The sequence below is a fragment of the Xiphias gladius genome, chromosome 3 (genome assembly GCF_016859285.1).
Source record: "Xiphias gladius isolate SHS-SW01 ecotype Sanya breed wild chromosome 3, ASM1685928v1, whole genome shotgun sequence".
Classification (NCBI taxonomy): domain Eukaryota; kingdom Metazoa; phylum Chordata; class Actinopteri; order Istiophoriformes; family Xiphiidae; genus Xiphias; species Xiphias gladius.
The window spans coordinates 22,503,129-22,523,433 of NC_053402.1; the positions used below are offsets into that span (position 1 = coordinate 22,503,129).

General features: G+C 40.7%; 1 protein-coding gene across 3 annotated transcripts in view; it reads left to right on the forward strand.

The window, feature by feature from the left end:
* cyth4a (cytohesin 4a) overlaps positions 1–20,305 on the forward strand; it is a 62,866-nt gene that overhangs the window by 25,669 nt on the left and 16,892 nt on the right. Inside the window, exon 1 of one of the 3 annotated variants that reach the window (XM_040123828.1) lies at positions 9,386–9,406. The exons of the other annotated variants lie outside the window; for them this stretch is intronic. The gene's annotated coding sequence lies outside the window, so the exon portion shown is untranslated. Of the gene's footprint in view, positions 1–9,385; positions 9,407–20,305 lie in introns of those variants that run through there. 3 annotated transcript variants of the gene reach the window in all.

Below are 20,305 nucleotides of genomic sequence, written 5' to 3' on the forward strand. Positions count from 1 at the left end.
CCCAGTGAATTCACACACAAAGCCTGGCATCCAATTCTGGCTCCAGTTTTAAGCTCCGCTGATCCTTTTCAGTCTCGTCCAGGTTCTCTATACGAGGTAGATGCCAATCTCAAGGGCTGAAGGAAAAAAAAACAAAACAAAACATCAGAGCAAGATGGAAGAACCCTGTGCAACTATCACTGTTTATCCTTTCTCCAAGTGAATTTTCAAGAGGAGGTGGACAACAAAAGCCCCTTTCGGGCACGAGCCTCTTTACATAAATATGAAGGCTATTTAATATGCCAATCTCATGTCTCCATAAGTGCCCACCAGTGTCACCAGTCTGAGTTGAAAGCCGTCAGATTGATGTAAAGGCTGCGACACGGCGTTAAACACGAACAGAGAGATGTTAATTGCACGTCTGTTCGCCTAATTAAGAGGGACAGAGCACTAAATTTATCACCTACGCACGAACGTCTACTCTAAAAGAAAATAAAAATCAGTCCAACAAACTGAGACACTTTGAATGAGCCAAGTTTATGTGGTCGGGGAGATGTTAGATAGAAATAATTTGTCCGTTCGTAGCCTGGAACAACAGACCAGCTTTCTCCCTACGTACTGTAGATTTAGAGCTTTAAGAGATTAGTCCATTAATCGATTAGACGATCAAAAGCAAATGAACTGGCAACTATTTTGATAATCAAGTAATTGTTTCAGTGATTTTTTTTTTTTTTTAAGCAGAAAAGCCAAACATTGGTTGGTTTCATGCTTCTGAACTGTGACGATTTGATGCTGTGAGGTCTGAAAATGTGACCTTGGGCTGGAGGAAATTCTAAAGGGAATTTTTCATTGCTTTCTGAATGAATGTTCTCAAAAAAAAAAAAAAAAAAGGTAGATTTACTGAATACAAAAACGACATTTCGTCTCTACGTCTTCCATCAGTTGACGTTCAGCGTGTGTTACTCCCAGGTTGAGCCAATCAATCAATCAATCAATCAATCGTGTCAACAGAGGCCACGTTCACGACGACCTCATGCCGTGACTGCCCCTTCTGGGGCGAAGCAGGGGTGAATGTCGGATCATCGGTTACGGAAAGTTATAGTACGGGTCGGACACAGACCCCCAGCCCATCCAACATCGGGAAGGTCTTTGGGGAGGGGGGTTTCTGAAGCTATCCCTTCATGTGACAAGCAGCTCGGATGGAGTCTAAAGCGTGCTCAAGAAAAACTGCGCTCATGAATCCCCGTGAAACAGCAGATAGACGTTTTTACACTTCAGTTTATTGGCTTATGAACAATAAATACAAAGCAGATTTTTGTACGGATTTAACAAACAAGATACAACATGTTAATTAGTGAGCTCTAGAGGCGCTGTCATATATCGTTGCCTTTCGACGTGGCCTGGCTGGATGTCTCCTACCCACATCTTACGAAGCTCCAGAACCGGCCGGAGGAACCAAAAACTACATGATTTGTTTTACGTTTTGAATTGTTTTCGTGCCATTTTGAAGTTGCCAGGGTATATTTTCTTTTTATTTGTGGTGTGTACGTTGGCCCCACACTGACAGTAGAACCCGCAGGTCTGATGCCGAAGCGATGACAGAAGGACATACACAACAGATGACGTGCAAATTCACGAAACTCAAAGGAACCACCACTGTTTTATTTTAGGTTTAATGTGAGTTACGTCTGCCCTCGAGCAGCAGCTGAATAAATCCGAGTCCGCTTTCTTAAACCTCCACCCAGCAGCGTGGATTCTAGAGAGCAGCAAGCTGAAAGGCCGTTTGCTGCACATTTAGCGTCGTTTTCATACTCAACGGCGAAGCGCAAACGCACCGCCTCGGGAAAAACCCGCGTGGAAATTTAAGAGCGTTCGTAAAAGCGCTCGAATAAAACTATCTTAAGTTGTACCATCGTTATCAGGAAACAGGGGGCGAAAGAAGCCGTAAGAAAATTTTAGGTAAACGACAGAAAAAGCCATCACTTTAACAGGTTGGTGAAGCCAGAAATGTTACATATTTCAGGTCTGAAAAGGGATAAAGGGAAAAAAAACACCTCAGTCTGTTTGAGTGTAGCTACACATGGTAACACTGTTTTTACTAGACACTGCTTTTTTTTGTTTTCACTTTAACAGGGCACCAGATCATGAGATTTGCTGGTTCATTGTCTTTTTGACCTTGTAAAAGGCAATTTAGCCTGAAATTATGCCTTAGTTTGAGCTGATTAACTTTCCATCTATGGCGACTGTGTATCTGTATGTGTGTGTGTGTGTGTGTGTGTGTGTGTGTGTGTGTGTGTGTGTGTGTGTGTGTTGATAAGTTTAAATTTGTGTCTGCTTCACTTTGTGGATGGAGAGATGACGGCATAATGCTGCCATTAGTGTGTGAACGCATTATAACCAGGATCCCACATTGAATCATATCTGAGTCGTTTGGCTTCATAGCCTTTTTTTTTTTTTTTTTTAATTTCTGGATGTCAAATGTAAAAATGAAAATAAAATGCAGCATAAAAACGCAGCAGAAGTGGCTTCACATTGAGGAGACAAGATGTTGTTTTGCTCCTCTGAGCCGGGCAGAACAAATCGTTGTCAGATGGTAATCACACTCGCACCGCCATAAACACAGTGGGAAACATGAAACCAGAAAAAAAAAGTGTTTTCTCCCACAAACAGAAATGACTGTAACAAGAAAAAAAACCAACAAAAAAATCAGGATTCAATTCTCCGAACGAGACATGGTGGCTCACAGTCCACATATGAAAATGAATGATGACAAATGAATCCTAACAAAACTGAAACACAGATGTTAGTACTCATTGACATGTGTCCTAAAATACTGATTTCAGCTTAAGGGACAAATTTAGGTCCATTATCCTCAAAATGGCGCTGAAATATTTTAAGAACATGAAACGGTTAAACCTGTTTACTTTTAGTGACTGAGAAGTTCCGGCCATCAGCGCCGAAACATCCACCGTCATTATACAAATAAAAAAATTACCGAGACTGATGGGACGGCGGAGCCAAAACGAGCAACTTTACGTTTTGGCCCTTAACAGCTTGAACAAACTGAGAAGTTGTATCGTAGCGATTATGGGCTTCCAGGATCAAAACAACTGCCGACGAGGCCCAACAGAGGAAAAAAAAAAAAATCATTCAGGACAACCTAAAGGGTGTTCAAGCCGGGGGGAGTTCGCTTTCAGCAGCTCCAGTTTATTTGGTGTTACTTTTTTATCCAGTGTGATAAGAGTTATCTACGGCCTTCTGTGTTATAGCAAACTCAGTTGCTCAGATATTGGAGTAAAACGGAGTTCACATTCAGATCCTGGTCTTAATTTCGGCCAGATGTCTAATGTCTAGGGGTTGATGGTTATTGCTATAGTTTGTTTATTTTGTCATAATTGTTATTTTATGCTTTAAGTTCAAACTTTATTAATTCCAGAAGTTAAATTTCCGTCACGGTATTGCAAGATGAAGACCAGAGGGGCAGATAGGAACAGGGTAGGATGACAAAAAACACTAGAGCTGCAAGGATTGGTCGATTAGTCGATCGATAGAAAATTGGTCAGCAACTGTTTTGACAACCGATGGTTCCAGGTTCTTAAATGTGAAAACTTGCTGCTTTTCCTGGTCTTGCGTTATAGAAATTTGGATATTTTTGGGCTCTTGGACTGTTGATCAGGCAAAACAAGACATTTTAAGATGTCGCCTTGTTCCAAGTGCAGAATATAGTGATAAGGTATTTTTCACTGTTAACAATTAATCCATTGATTGAAAATATAAGTAACAGGTTGATCGATACACACAAAAATCTTAGTTGCAGGCATAAGTACATGTAAAGTACTGCAAAAAAAAAAACAATGGACGAAATATATGTTCATATTTAAGATGAAACCCACTACACGGCCCATTATAAAATCCTACTCCTCTAAAAGTATTATGAGGGCCATGCCAAATAATAAAATAGAGTTGCAAAAAGAAAAAAAGAGACAGATACTACAACCTTATCTGCTCGTTATAAATCATCTACACGAGTTTAACTATAAATAATTATTTAAAGTCTCAATTTATTATAATGTATGCATGCCTACACACACACACACACACACACACACACACACACACACACACACACACACACACAGATTAGGTTACTGTGCCAATTTTCTTAATTATGTTCAGTAGCGAGGTGAATTTTACTGGTGTGGAAACGAGTGTAGGGCGTTAGTCTGTCTCTCTCAATGAAGCCCATGTTCCTTTGGGTATTTAGGCTTCATTGAAACAGAAAGGCAGATTTTTCTTTTTCTCCTTTTTTCACGATGCCAAACCCCCTTAAAACGCTTTCAGGTGCTTATTAAGGGAGAATAAATTCTACCTTCGCTCTTACAACCGCTGTGATCCGTAAATTTCCCCTTTGGGATTAATAAAGTACTTCCATCCATCTATCTTTAATCAGTGCAATTTCTCTGGCTACGTACTCTCTGAAAAATATCCCTGAGGCACTAAACGACTGTAAAGAGACACAAAACGACTGAACGGAGATGCAGAATGAGGACAGACATGCAAAATAAATAAATAAATCAAAACCCCACAGACACACAAAACTACCTTCGTTTACTACACTGGATAAATAATGTAACCATTAAGTCAAAGCTTTAAATGAGTCCTGACGCATTTTTACTCATTTTTCAAACACGCCCCCCCCCCTTTTGAATGCCTCGACCCCCCCCCCCCGAGTCAAAAGTTCCTAAGACCGCCCCTGGCAGTGGTACTTAGCATTTGAGAGGAAACTGTGTCCACTCTGTTGGTTTTTTGTTGTTGTTAGGAAAAAATAAAAATAAAAAAAACATCCACACACACACACACACACACACTCTGTGTGCACAGATGCGGGGACAGACACGCTGACAACCTGCTGTTTCCCAGCCACTGTCGGCACAAGTCCAGCCGGTCCCATGGTCCACAAACACGAGCCGAAAACGCGCAAATGTGGTCTCACAACTTACCTGAATGATGAGAGTTTTTCACACCGCTGTCCCCCCCGAGCCCGTCCCCGTCCGGCGATTCAGGATCTACTGGCGAAACAACGCGAGAAGAGCCGCTGCACTTGGGCTATTCCCCGCCGGGATGCGTTTTCCTCCTCGTCCTCGTAAGACAGACCGCCTCCGGTCCTCCGCCGGGTGCTGCTCGGCGAGTTTTGCCTCCCGTCTGTTCCCGAACTGGACTGATGCGCCGAAAGTCACCGGATCCGCATTATAACAGTGGCGCAGGTCGCGCAGTCTCTAGCTTGTAACTAGGTAACAGCTCTGCCTGCTGCACCGAGTCAAGTAGGAGGTGTTGAAATCCTATGGTGTGTGTTTGCTGTGTGTGTGTGTGTGTGTGTGTGTGTGTGTGTGTGTGTGTGAGACAGAAGTAAACACACACACACACACACATCCTACCTCACCAACAGTAGCGGACTGGTTGGACCACTATTTCTAGTCATTTCGAAAAAACAAACAAACCAAAAAACAAAAAAGAAATACAATTTTATTTATTTATTTATTTTTAAATTCAAGGTCCTTTTTCATGAGTTCAAAAACCGATTTTTGTAAGGAGGGGGCTTGCAGCCATTTGGCCGCCATGACCTGATGGTCCCCAAGGTGGTCCCAAAGGTGGTCCCAACTTTTACATTGGACGGCGGCCGAAGGAAAAAGCTCCTAGAATAAGAGCGAAGCGGTCCCTCAGTGTGTTAGAGGACTTCTGGGAAGCTCTGAGGTCTGACTAATAAATGTAGCATCACAACGTCACAAGAGGAAGAGATGGTACATAGGAACAGGATACAGATTTAAATAAATAAATAAATTTTAATATTTTTGGGGTTCGGACTGTTGATCAGGCAAAACACTGGAGATGTCGTCTTGTTCAAGTGGAGAATATTGTGATGGGTATTTTTCGCCGTATTCTTTTTTTTTTTTACGGACCTAATAATTAAATTGATTAATCGAGAAAAATCACTAGCAAGTTAATCAATAATGAAGGAAATCATTAGTTGCAGCATGTTAGAGGACCGCTCCGAAGATCTGAAGCTCAGAATTTACGAGGCTCAGTGAATTTTGAGGTTCCAACACCCAAAGGGAAGACTCAAAGGCTCCAAGAAATACAGCTCATAACTGTCTGACCAAACACTCAGGGTTTTTTGTTTTTTTTATAAGGTTCTGGGTTCAATCCCCAGTTAACTTTGTGGATTTCGAAGCCCTACTCTTAAAGGACAGACACAAAAGGTCTAAGAAAAACTGCTCAGTAGTCCTGATCAGATGGCTCAAGGAGAAGTTTTGAAATCAGGGATTGGATTATTGTGATGTTCACTAAATTTTGTAGTCCAAAAGGGAGGCTCCAAGAAACTAAGCACAAGTGCGGACCCTTCTTGAGTTATTAAGGCATGGGTTCAATCCTCAGATGCAGCACTTAATTTTAACTTAAATCCGACATCTAAAGTTAACACTCAGAGGCTGTAACAAACATTGGCCGTGTCTTTTTACAACTGAGGAATCCCACAAAGTTTTGAGGATAGGGGTTTGATCCTGATGAGACTCGATGAATTTTAAGTCCAAAACCCAAAGCGAAGACTGAAAAGCGCTCAGAGAGAAGCACCCAGTGTGAAAGGGACTTGGTAGCGCGCCGGGTTTGTTTACGACCGTAAGGCGCTAGTTGGTGCAGTGTCCGGTTCGAATCCCGCCTGTTTGTACCGGTACCCTCTGCAGGGGGGACTGGTTTTGACTGCATCAAAACCAGTCCCCCCTGCAGAGGGTGAGGAGGTGGACTGTGGCCAGCTCCCGATCTCCAGAGAGATAGAAAGCAGGGGATTATGTGAAGAAGATTTCACACCAGACAGTTGAAATCTCTCAGAAGACAAGTCACCGCAAGCGGCAAACCATTTCTTGTACCTGCAGGGAGTTTTGTGTTAACAGAAAGATAACAGTTTTTATGTTATTAAACAGTTTGACCCAGATTTTGCTATCATTTTAAAACTCTTCTCTTCGACAAATCCCTTTAGGAAAAGAGACTGTTTCTGGCTTACTTAATTCTGCAATTAAAGTTGCTTCCTCTCATGTTGGACTGAGGGCAGACTGGACGCTACAATGACTCACTGCCACAAAGTGTTATCAAGGGACAGGTCTAGCTGGTTAGCATGCTAACTTCAGTAGAAGAAAAGAAGTGATAGAAACAGAAGCAAAACGAGCGTTAACGTTTGTGTTTCTTTCCACCTCTGGAGACGGCTCGTGGCGAGTAAAGGAATGAAGTTTGATGCCGAACTCGCAACGTTTCTTCTAGACTGGTAAGTAAACAGCCGTTGATGCTAACGTTAGCTGTGCAGCGATAGCAAAAACTTACATATAGAAGCTTTGAGAGGAACGCAGTAAAACATGTTTAATGTACAAGCTGCCATTAGGATAAGTCTAAACAAAATCAGATTACTTCAGGTTGTTGTTACATAATGTCCTCATGCAATATTTGATGTCTACTCTGTGTTCTCACAAATGATGTTTTATAATTTGGATCTTGAAAAAGCAATAAAACAGCAATGAAGATATCATATGTGCATCAAAGGTTCATCAGGTTGCTGAAATTCGAGGTTAAATTTTTTTTAGTTGATAAATAAGAGAAGACATGTTTTATTTTAGACGGCTTCATGTCTGTAAAATACCCCCAACATACACGGAGACTGCAGCTTTGTTTCTGAAGCTCTGGCTGATTGGTGCCACGGGTCCCGTAAAGCAGATGTGCCATCAGCATTTTTCTTTCGGGTGTATGGATTGAGCAACAGTGGTGCAAAAGATCAATAGACTGTTATGTTGCCAAAGTTGCCCCCACCCTGACACCCTATTACCACTTCTGCCATGCTTTCACAAACCAAACCGTTCTCTGCCATAAAGGATTCTTCTCCCACCAAGGAGGCCTTCACTGTCGTTAAAATGGCCATGACAACGTGGATGATCAGTCCATCTGTTGTTGCAACAGTTTCTCTGTGTGTGTGTGTGTGTGTGTGTGTGTGTGTGTGTGTGTGTGTGTGTGTGTGTGTCACACGCACGCATGGCCTATCTGGTGAAGATAAAATTTGACGTGAAAAACACATTACACAAGTGTGTCCCTGAAATTAAATCTTGAATCACATGGATTCACACATGGAATATTCCATGTGTGAATCCTGAATTAGGACAGTCAACACTCAATAAACCGGATGAATGTGATATTTGGGGCCAGTTCATGTTGAGCTGAGTCCTCATTATGTCCCACGTCTTGTCACAGAGTTTGTAAAACGTGTCTTTTTGTAATCTGCATGGATTTAATGTACGCAAAACAAGAAGCAGTGACGACTTTTTAAAGAAATGGATTTCAGCTTTTGTCCCCCTCCTTATAATGAACAGCTCAGAATTGAAATTAATTGCACGTCTCCTTTGAATTGGCTGCGATCAATATTTTTATATTAACAGTGGGTCACGTGACTTAAATGTGAAAGGACTCACTTATAGCGATTTAACCTACGGAGAATTATCGCCAGAAACCCGCAGCTCCCCTCGGCTTTTACGGAGATTTATAGGGAGTTTTAGTTCATTCACCGCAACTTCACGGTTTTAGTTCACTCTCACTGCTCTCATAGTTTTTTTTTTCAACCTCAGAAGGCGGCTGTAGGGGGCTGTTATTGCATCAATAGCATTTGGAAGTGTGTATGGAGAGTTGTGAAACTGTATCTCAACCTGTATGTGTGTGTGTAGGAGTCTGTAAATGATTTTTAAATGTATAAAGGAACCTGCAAGAGTGTATTCAGGTTTGCAAGTGTGCTGAGATTTGTGAATGTGTGAAAGAAACCGTAAAGTGTACGCGAATATGTAAATGCAAATAAGATTTGTACATGTGTAAAATGCACTCAGAGAAACTGAATGTAAATATCCTTTTAGCATGAGTGAAAACCGTAAACATTTTCGTTTCAATTGCTGGAAAAACCGATAATTCCTCATTTCCACCTCAGGTATGTCTCTCAATTGGCTGTCATTCTGCAAGGGCAAAGAAAAACCCTGAGCTACAGACAGATCACCTCACGCATGTACAAATCTCAGGCACGGCAGGGGTGTATAGCAAAGGGTCACGCCTAATAATCTGAATATGTATTTTCACACATAGAGAACACACATAGAGATTTAGATACAGTTTTGCAAATAATATTTCTTATTTATTTGACCCCAAAAAGCTGTTTTCCAGGGAAAAAGCTGTAAAAAAAAACAAAAAAAACCACCCCCACTGCCCACTACCTGCTCAGCAGCAAAAAGCAGACAGACAGCTGGTGAACATAGTGGAGCATTTAGCAGCTAAAGAGCCATTTATTTCCCTCGGGAGCTGGTGGAGACCAAAAACAGAGCGGGAAGAGAGGGAATATAGGACTTTCATTCATCAGGTGAAACAAACACGACAACAAATGAATGATTATGTTGCTCTGCGTCTGCTGAATGTGTAAATAGACCTTTTTCACAGCAGACATTTTGACTTGTCACAGCAGTTTATTAAGATGAGGTTTTGGTCCTCAGACCTTCATTCGGTCGTCGGCGTCGTCTTAATATAACCCTGTCTAAAAATTACATTTCTATACAACTAAACTGCAACAGCAAATATGTTCGGTACGAAACATAATGGCGACCGGTTTACGTTTTTTTATTAGCGTAATGGGAATATGTTGTTAATTTCATGTATTTGGCAAGTCACAAATACGTTGATACTGAAAGTATCAGTAAAATCTGCACAGACAACCTGTTTGTTTTCCGCCAAAATATCCAATCTTGCAGTACAACATCCATTTGTGGTGACTGCTGCATTACTAAACCTTTTTATGTTTAGGTTTAGACTCTCACAGCACTTGGTCAAGGTTTGGGAAGGACTGTGGTCTGGTTTAATACAGAAAAAGTTCACAGTGAGACACAGCACAGTTAAACCACCATCGTTCCCTAACCTTAACCAAACCTAACCACAGGCAGTACTGTGGATGCAAACTCTGGTCTCTGGTGTGACTTTCGTTCACTTTGTACGCCCGCCATCAATTTCACACAAAACTCATTTGCTATTGCAGTTTAGTTGTATAGAAATATAACTAGGAGACGGGGCTGCATAAAAAAAGTGACCTCAAGTGAGTGTTGATTCTTAAGAACCACAGGTATGACCCTTTTTCTCCCCAGACTTATTATTTAGTTTTAACTGCTGGATGAACTTAAAAATGCAGTGGGGGAAATAAAACAAAAGACAATATAGGTAAAAGAAAAAAGAAAAAGAAAATATATTAGAAAGGTTAAAAAAAAGATGTTTTTTTTTTTTAAAGACATAAAATGTAGTTAAATGGTGAGAAAAGACAGATTCTTAATAACAGTTGCATTATGACACAACATTAACATCCATGTGTTCCCTGGTATGGCCTTTTAGCCATAGAGTATTTCCATGTCTTAGCAAAGTGCCTGTCTGTATAATGTGGATCCTGAAGGTTTTTATAGTTCACGTATGTGCAAGAATCCTATTTACAGGAATTCGCAGAGAAACAGACCTCATCCGTCATCTGGCCCTATCAGGTAAAATCAAAGTTATCCATCCTATTATCCAGCCCGGAGCCAGCTGTAGATAACGTTGCTATAGCCGTAGTATTACACTCTCTTTATCATATAAATCACCATCCATGTGTAGAGTGGGTGCGGCGCAGTGCCTCGGGGAACGGGCTCCTACAGAGTCTGAAAGGTCATGAGCAGCGCCCACATCCTTCCTGTCTGCCTTCATTGTTCCAAATAACATCACTGTAAATCGCAAGCTGGTTCCCTACAGGACAAGGATGAAAAATGACGGTGGCTCCGCCAAAAAAAAAAAAAGTCAATGAAACTGTCAAATTAAAACATCCTCTGAATGTCTTTTCAGCCTGCTAATGGCGATGTCAGATTCTTTGTTTCCACCTTGGTTTCATTACTAGATGTAATGTTTTGTGTTATTAAATTGTCATGCTTTAAAAACAAAGAGAGAGATTGGCATTTTTGTTGTACGTGGAAGATTATTAAATTCAATACCAGCGGGTTGAGGAGGACTCACACGATCCCAGCGAGCATCCACGGGACAAATAAAGCATCATGTCTCAGGGTGGAGGAGGCCATTTGACTTTAAGCTATTTAACCATTTCTTGTCGCGCTGCAAGACTTCGATGAGTCAGTCGCGAATGACAAGGTGTGGGGGCGAACGCAGCGCCAAAACAAAGAGGATCTTCTTAATGAGATCCCTCCTCTGCGCCCGTTAGCTGTCTAATGGGGTTTGAGGCCTTGGAAATCTTTAGGCAATTTTTTTTTTTTTGTGTGGCTTTTCTGCAAAGTAAAAGAACAGACACAAGCACAAATGTAAAAGGTTCAACAGTTTGCCGCTTCACAGTGGTGGAAAAGTATGTTTTTATGCTTTGTACTCATGTTCCATCACATTCATGAGGGAAATGTTGTACTTTTCACTCCACTACATTTATCTGACAGCTTAGTTACCAGTTACTTTTCAGATTAAGATTTTACATTAAAAGACATTTGATAAATTTATAAAATACAACGCACTGTTGAAGATTAAACCAGTGTTTCCCAGTGTTTTTGGCTTGTGCCCGCTCACTAAAAATTCTAGCAAATTTAGGGCCAATTGTCCTTTATGGTTTCAGACGTCTGTGAGTTCATTTTTCTTCTCATATGGTTTGATTTAGATAACTGTTTGAGGCACGAAGGCATTGAATTATCCAATATTTCACATGAAAAGCAAAGATTAGAGAACTTTGTTTTCCCTTTCCTCTCCCATTGATGACGAAGGGTTTAACTAACTTAACTACAAACACTAGACGGACAGTTTGCTAACAACCTAATATTAACTATCCCCCGGACACCAGCGGGACGCTAGCTCAGGAAAAAGGCAAGTATATTAATACACCTTCAAAAATAACAGAACTTAAGTGTTAACAATACAGAATTAACTAAATGTCCGTGCTTCATTTGTTAATCACGTATGTCAAAAAAACAAATGTAAAATCAAATGGCGTTGTAATACGAAAGTTGCCGGTAAGTTATGAACCTAAGTCTGTGAAAAAGGTCAAATTAAAGTGAAGGTGAGGGCGAGTGGAAAAGAATTTAACCCAACACCTCTGGCTGCTGGTGTGGCCCTTTAGAGGGGCCCGGCCCCTAGGTTGGGAACCACTGGACTAAAATGCGCCACTGGAGATAAAGTAGTTAAAACTAGCTCCGCCTTGAGCAGCTACAGCAGTAGAATACGACTTCTACAATGATACATCAGTAATAACAATCCAATATTATATATAATGATAATGTATCACTCACAGGCACATTTTTGTTATACTTTAAGTATATTTAACGGATAATTCTTCTGTACTTTTACTCAAGTAGGATTTTTAAACGCAGGTCTTCTGCAGTTGTAGTTGATTATTTTAACATCGTTTTACTGGTACGTTTACTCGAGTAAAGGATCTCAATACTTCTTCCACCGCTACTGCTTTGACCGAGCAGAAAGAGGCAATGAACTGAAGTAGGGCGGAGATTTCTTAGGTTTACGGTTCAACGTCAGTTCAACCGGCTGAGGTCTGCTTGGCTCAGACATTTAACACCCCCATCAGCTTCAGGACGGTGTACCCGGACCTCTGACCTCTCTGTAAGGGGTGGGGGGGCTGACAGAGAATAGGCCTGATGTGACATTCAAATCTGCAGGTTGTCTTCTCACAGTGGGTTCCAATCAATGAACCCTGAGATTTGTGATGATGAGATTTGTGAGACTCGTGAGATCCCATAAGTCAATAATTTTGGATCTCAGGGCAAAACTGAAAAGCTCTCGCACTGTTGTACGAGACAAAAAAATCAATCAATCAACCAATCAAAACTGACACATGCGGAATTAGTTTGTATGTATGGGATGTAATCTGTATAGTTTGTGTTAACCGTGTGTTTACCTTCAGCACAGACTCAGTGACTCATGTAGAGAATTGGATGGACACATTTGATGTTTGGCAGAGAAAAATAACAGAGACATGGGGGAAAAGATGGTTCTTTTGTTAATATAGTGGAGGTGAAGTCCGTTTTTGTTTGACTGCCCTTTTCCATTTGGGCATTTAATGGATTTCTCCCTCAATTCAAAGGATGACAGCCACCGCAATAAATGATACTGATGAGACTAAATGGACTAGAGGCACTGGAAACTGAACTCCCCTCACTTTTCTGAGTAAGGAGATGTACACAGATCAGCCACAACTTTAAAACCAGTGTTAGGGGGAGTGAATAACACTGATGACCAATCAGCAACAGCATTAAAACCAGTTACAGTTTAAAAATGGCCGATCAGCGAATGGGTTTCAGTTAGTTAGTAGTATTGTTATACTGAGTGGGAAATATCTGATTATGCTAACCTAACTCATGTCATTTAGTCACATTTTATTGGCGCAATGTTTCGTCATTTGAGGTATGTTGTGTCATTATTGTAAAATGCAATTTAATATCTTCGAGATGTGCTTCACTATTAAATTGCATTTGTCAAATTTTAAGTCAGATATGTTGATTAATTATATGCCAGTAGAGCCCCAGAATGAAGACCTGGAAAAGTGCATGGTATGTCCCCTTTAGATATTAAACATTTGGGATGGGGTGCATTATGCTGTTAAGTTTGCCCTTCATTCGGTGGAAGTGGAAGCCGATAGCCAGCGTCCAGAGTCACGGTGTAAAGTATGGAGAGCTCAAAGCACAGATGAGACTAACAGCGACAGCAAAGCATGAATAACTGTGGTCCTTGAGCTGGTTAATAGCCTGTGTGTCTAGCGATTAAGTATGACGGACTATTTTTAGATGTTGAATTGAATTACACAAATTACAAGCATTGATTCCGTAAATCGGATCCAAGATTGTCAGTGAGTTGCTTTGTGTTATGTAGAACACCATCACAGTAGAAAAATTAATGAAACTTAATTTGCTGATTTTCGTTTCAGTTCGATTTTAATGAAAGATCTAACTCTGAGTCTCCGGCAGGATTTCATTCAAATTTAATCTCGTGTGTGTGTAACTGACCAGACCTCACTCCAACGTTTCATTTGGCTGAGCTGCTCAGTGGAAGGTGTCTCTTAGGCTCTCATCTTTCTTGCAGACAGACTTAGTGACTTGGATTGATTATACGACCATCTCGCTTAGTGCAGGTTTTAAAAAAAAACAAAAAAAAAATCACAATTATGAAAACAGATGGTTCTGCAACTGCAAAATCAACAGGGAAGACAATCAATCACTCGGTCTGGCGTCATGATAAAAGTTTGATGTCTCCTGTAACAGACATTAATCAGACAGTTGTATCATAGTACATGTAATGAAGAACTGTTATACCTAACTATGTCATGCACTGTGGACTGTTCTTTATACTGCAGCCATTAAGTAGTTTAAACTGGAGAAATATGAGGTTGATTTTGTTTTTTCTTTTTAGTGAAATGTTCCGACAGTTTGCCGTGAAATTCTGCACAAACATTCACCACACTTTATGACCTTTAGTGCTAATTGGCAAACGTTAGCATGCTAACACGTTAAAACTAAGATGGTAAGCATGTTAGCATTGTCATTGTGAGCATGCTAGCATGCTGACGTTAGCACTGTGTCTAATGCCGCGGTCGAGTCGTATTGTTTAAACCGTAATTACGAGCAGCCGAGTGGGGAAAAAAACCAACCTCGTCAGTCAGAGAGTCAGAGATATCGTGTAATTTCTGACACCAAAGACACAGTATCTCTCACTGAAAAGAACAATAACACATAGGTCAACAAACTGTTGACAGAGTAGCGGCAAATGCCCCACCGCCGGCAGCTACATCAAAATAAAATCCAATATCAACACCAGTTGACTAATCGGCTAATTTTAAAGGAGCAATACACCGTTTGTATGTATCTGATTTCACTTGGTAACAAACTGCTACAAATATGTAACATAACAAACCAAGCTAATTTTGGTTGTTTATCTGCTGTGAATACAAAGTTAACACTGTGGCTAACCATTTTGGAATAATGTGTGAACAGAGTTGTTAGCATGACTCCACTCTTAGGTCTTGTTTAATTGAAAACATATTTACTGAATTTTGAACAGCAAATTTTTGTATTTTTAAAATTCCTGTCGATAAATTTTTATTCCAATATCAGGTAGAAGTGTGTCTTTAAAGCAATAGTAAATAAAGCAACATTTATACTGTTTATACTGCTCTCAAAGCGTTTCATTTATTTTGTCCTTTAAAAACATTGTTATTGTGCGCATATCAGTGTGCTAATATTAGCATTTAGCTCACAGGTCTCACTGGCTAAATACAGCCTCACAGAGCCGCTAGCTTGGCTGTGTATTCGCAGTCGTGTCCGGAAGACGATGAGCTGGTCGGGAATCCATCATTAAGCGAATAATCCCTGCACCTTTCTAATTGACCGATTCATGCGGTCTAGTTCGATGCAGTTATATATATAACATCGTAATTAATATTAGTCACATTATTTTTCCCCATTAGTCTGTCAGTCATATCACAAGTCACAGCTCTTGCCTCGTTCTCACACACGAAAACAAAGGCGAAGCTGCATCTCCTGCGTTTGTGTGTACAGGTGTGGCAGCTACTTAAGCTGAGTGCTTATCACTCGCTCCCCTAAATCAAAAAGTAAAGCAGTTTCCCATGCTCCTTTTATCCGCTTTGACGGGAACCAGCTGCCACTGCGATTAGATACGTGCTCTCTTTTCAGCCTGTCACCTTCACGGCGCCGCTTCTCAGCTTCATTTAATTCCTGCCTGCATGTTGGTTTTTCTTTGGACTGAACCATCAGAGCTCAGCAGAGAAAAAGGAAGATCGAGTAGATAGCAGTTATTCTGTATCTGGTAATTGAGCCCCACCTTGTATCTTCGTATCTATCGGCTTCTTTTCTGTCTGTTGATTTAGAGCATGAAAGCGGATATGCATGCTCCAAATCGCACTTCACTACTTTTTTTTTTTCCTTTTTGTTTACATTTTCCCTTGTGATCAGATGTTTTCATAGACTCAATATGTCCACATGTGTAAAGCCGTGAAAAGACAGACACTGTTGGACTCATTAGTAACTGAGACATTCCTGCAACATGTTAAGAGTCGCGGTGTTTCTCCACATATTAGCTTGTGAATTGCTCTGCAGATGAGGTGCGCTGTATTTGGTTGCATTTCTTGCTCAGATATGAAGCGCTCTCTCATTTGCCGCCAGCAGTGAAGCAGCGGGAAACTCTCTGCGGACCCTTTTTGTTCAATCTCGGAGCGTGTTTACAGCCGGGCGCGTGCATTAATTATGTCCAGTTGCGGCCGAAATTAGCTCTTCCTACCCCTTTGATGCAGAGATGATCATGTGTGGTTGTTTCTCGTTCCGTGAGGGACCATGAGGGATTGCGTCACCGCCTTCTCGACCTAAACTGTCGCTCGTCTTGAGAAAAGTGTCGAGGGATATATTCTTCTTTTTATGCTCCTGCTGTTGCGCGGCTGGTTGTCATGGCGGGATTAGCAATGCAAAAGATGGAATAATTACCCTTCTCTGACCTACGAGTAATCAGACCAAGCAGCAGCACTTTGCTGTGCATGTTTACCCCATGAAAAGCGACATAAAGTGAAAAGGTCGCACTGTCTGCGGTGTTGGAATACTAAGTATATAGTACACTTCTTTTTAAGGTATTTGTACGTTACTTGAGTATTTGCTTTTCATGCTACTTAATACTTCTGCTCCGCTACAGTTCACAGGAAAACATTGTACTTTTTATTCCACTACATTCATCTGTCGCTTTTAGTTACGAGTTACTTTATAGAATATGATGCTTAGTTATGAATTAAACAACCCAACAGTATTTACAAGTGGAGCTGAAACAATTAGTTATCTTAGTTATATTAATTAATTTGTTATATTATTATTAGATTAGTTATATTAAAAGATAAGTCAACTGACGGAATATTAATTGGTGACTATCTTGATTCTTGTTTAAGTCATTTTTCATGTAAAAATACCAAACATTTCATGGTTCCAGCTTCTGAGATGTTAGGATTTGCTGCTTTTCCTTTTGATATTATTATTATTTATTTTGATATTTCAATATTTATTTGATTAATTAACCATACGCCGATCAGCCACAACATTAAAACCAGCAACTGAGTATTCGTATATGCAGGACTTTTACTTGTAACAGAGTATTATGGCTGCCTTTACTAAAGTAAAAGGTCTGAGTACTTCTTCCACCACTGATTTTATTTGACAATATAAATTTTTTTCTTTTCGATATTCACTGAGTAGCCTTCAAACTTCAAACCTTTTTTCTCAGCTCCACAGTTTATGTTGTTACTGCTCCTTTTGTGAGGTAGTAATGAATATCAGCCCCCAATATCTGCTATCACTGAAATAATAATGACTTTAATTCAGTGTCTGTAACATGACAGAGGACCAGCGTCCCAGTGAGGAGCTCACATACTGACCCTAAGCAGGTACTGAATGTATTTCCAGAAAATAAAAGGTTTTATTTTTCTCTCATAGCTGCAGCACTTTGATAGTGGATCAACACACTCAAGGGTCCTTGTCTTCTCTCTTATCTTCAGAGCAATACCACAATGACATCTCGGTGGCGAATGAAAAACGAATAAATTAATCTAATGATGTTTAAGAGTGTTATGGCTTTGATGTGTGTGTGTGTGTGTGTGTGTGTGTGTGTGTGTGTGTGTGTGTGTGTGTGTGTTAGAGAGAGAGAGAGAGAGCTGAGAGCAGAGAGGGAGTATGTTTAAGTGCACAAACCCGTTGAACTTAGTCCTCCAGTCTTTTCGCTCAGCCACAGTTGTGTCGCTGGGACTCTTCAAAGCACTCGCTGTTTTATTACTGAAATGAATATGAACTCAGTCACATCCACACCCGAAGGCAAAGGTAATATACAGAGGTAACTGTCTCTCTCGGATGTTAATGGTGAAACAAAGACACGTTGAAGAAAAATGCCTGCTGTTTCCTGTCAACAATTTGCAGAAGAGACACTGTGAGATCTCCACCCAGGATGGAGAATCAGACTGCTGGCAATTCAATTAAAGCCATATTAGGAAGCATCATTGTAATATGGAACATTAATGATCACCCCTGAAAATCAATTTTCTGGAAAACAATGTTTTATAGCCTCTAACTACGGTGGCCCTGAGGGTCAAAACACAACAACATTTCACAAAAACATGACGAGATTTCAGATGACAGAAAGGGTGGGACAACACTTCTTGCTTCACTGTCAGGCAACTGCCGGCAACCAATCACAGCAGCGCATAGTCGAATCTAGCACCAACCCACCAGGACACATCCGGTGAATAAACTCTGTATTGATTTTGGTTCTGTCCAATCACAAGCAAGAGGTGTTGTCCCACACTTTCCGTAGTCTGAAATGTCGTGGCGTTTTGTGTAAGTCGTCGTGTTTTGACCCCCAGGGCCACCGTATATAACAGAGCAGAAGCTGCACTGTGATGGCGTTCGGCCCATGAAAACCAGACAGCACAAATGTTTATTTCTATGTTCAGTGAAACCTTGAGTTAATGAAAACCTCTGTCAGCTAAACAACATATGGCTCATGGTTTAGGGCTCGTCTTTGTTTAGGGAGCTGATGAATAAAAGGCAGTGAGTCATCATGCTGCTTTCTGAGATGTGTTCACAACCGTCACAAGGTTACATTGGTTGTTTTGGTTGACACTATCATTGCAGCCTTGGTCACTGAATGACCATCAAATACTGAAATATAAGTAGGTGGGGCCACAGAATCTGATTTTTATGTTGCTGTTACTTACATTTTCATTTTACTAACTGTGGAGATGGAATGACAAAAAAAGGAACTGGCGTCAAGATATTAAATAAATACAGGGATGGCAGTGTTGGTCAGTCCACCACTTTGGTCCAGACTGAAATATCTAAACAACAAGTAGATTCATGTTCCCCAGAGAATGAATCCTACTGACTTTGGTGGCCCCCCTTGCGTTTCCTCTTGCACCACTATGCGGTTGATATTTTGGGGTTTCAGTGAAATGTCTAGACCACTACTGGATGTATTGTCATGGACTTTAGTACAGACATTCATGGTCCCCAGGGGATGAATCCTACCGACTTTGGTGATCCCCTGACTTTTCTTCTAGCGCCACCATGAGGTAAAAGTGTTCACCAGTGAAATATCTCAACATCTACTTCAAGGATTGGCACTAGCAAACTTTCATGGACCCCAGACAATGAATCCTAAAGATTTTGGTGAGTCTCTAGTGCCACCATGATGTTGATGTTTTGCATTTTTGAATAAATTTCTCAACGACTATTGGATGGGATGCCTGGACACTTGGCCCAGACATTCATGTTCCCCTCAGGATGGATTGTAATCGCTTTGGTGACATTAATAACATTAATATTTCTGAAGCTTGTTCATGTAACCACAATCACTAATGGTATTAGTTAGCTGCATATGTAGCGTCTGTCTAGCTGCAGAAATATTTTTAGATTATTCAGACAGTTTCAGTTGATGTTCAAACTCCTTTACTACGATTAATGGGGTCTTACATGAGCGCAGGATTTTCTGCCAAAGTTAGAGCAGAATTGGTTATTTCACATAAAAGATTTCCGTATTTGCGATTTTGCTTGTGCTCTTCTCACTGGTGTAACCTACATATTTTTGCTTCGAACTTTAACTTCGAGTGTTGCTTGTCTAGTCGTGAATATTTAATTTAAATAGACATGGGTCAGAGCGTCCTTATGAAGTGACTGTTAATATTTAATGTTTGAAATTAGTTCAAAGACACAAAACAAACATAAAGAGATGAAAAATGACCATAAAGAGACACAAAATGACCATAAAGAGATGAAAAATAATTATAAACAATAAAACCATGTAGTTTTGTAGTCGTTTGTGTCCCTTTCAGATTGGGGTCCTATAGAGAAGGAGCATGGGGCTTTTTACCTGTCTGTGTCCAGGGGTCCTTGTTCTTATAATCCGTCCATGGTTTTAGAGAAATAATTAAGATTTGAAACCAGGGTTTTCATGGTTTTTAAGCTAAACAGCCAATCAGGGAGCAATCTCACTGTCTGTCTCCGTCACCAATTCAACACGATCAGTCTGCTGAATAGTGACTGATTAGCGCAGATTAGAGATAACAATGGCTGACAGAGGTCATTGATTGGCCCAATGACGGCTCACGGTCGGCCTGGTGTGTCAGGGTCTCTGTAATCAGCCGTGGTGGCTGCAGCCTGTTTGTACCACCTCAGCACCAACCAGGTTTCCTTCCCCTTGTCAGAATTTAAAT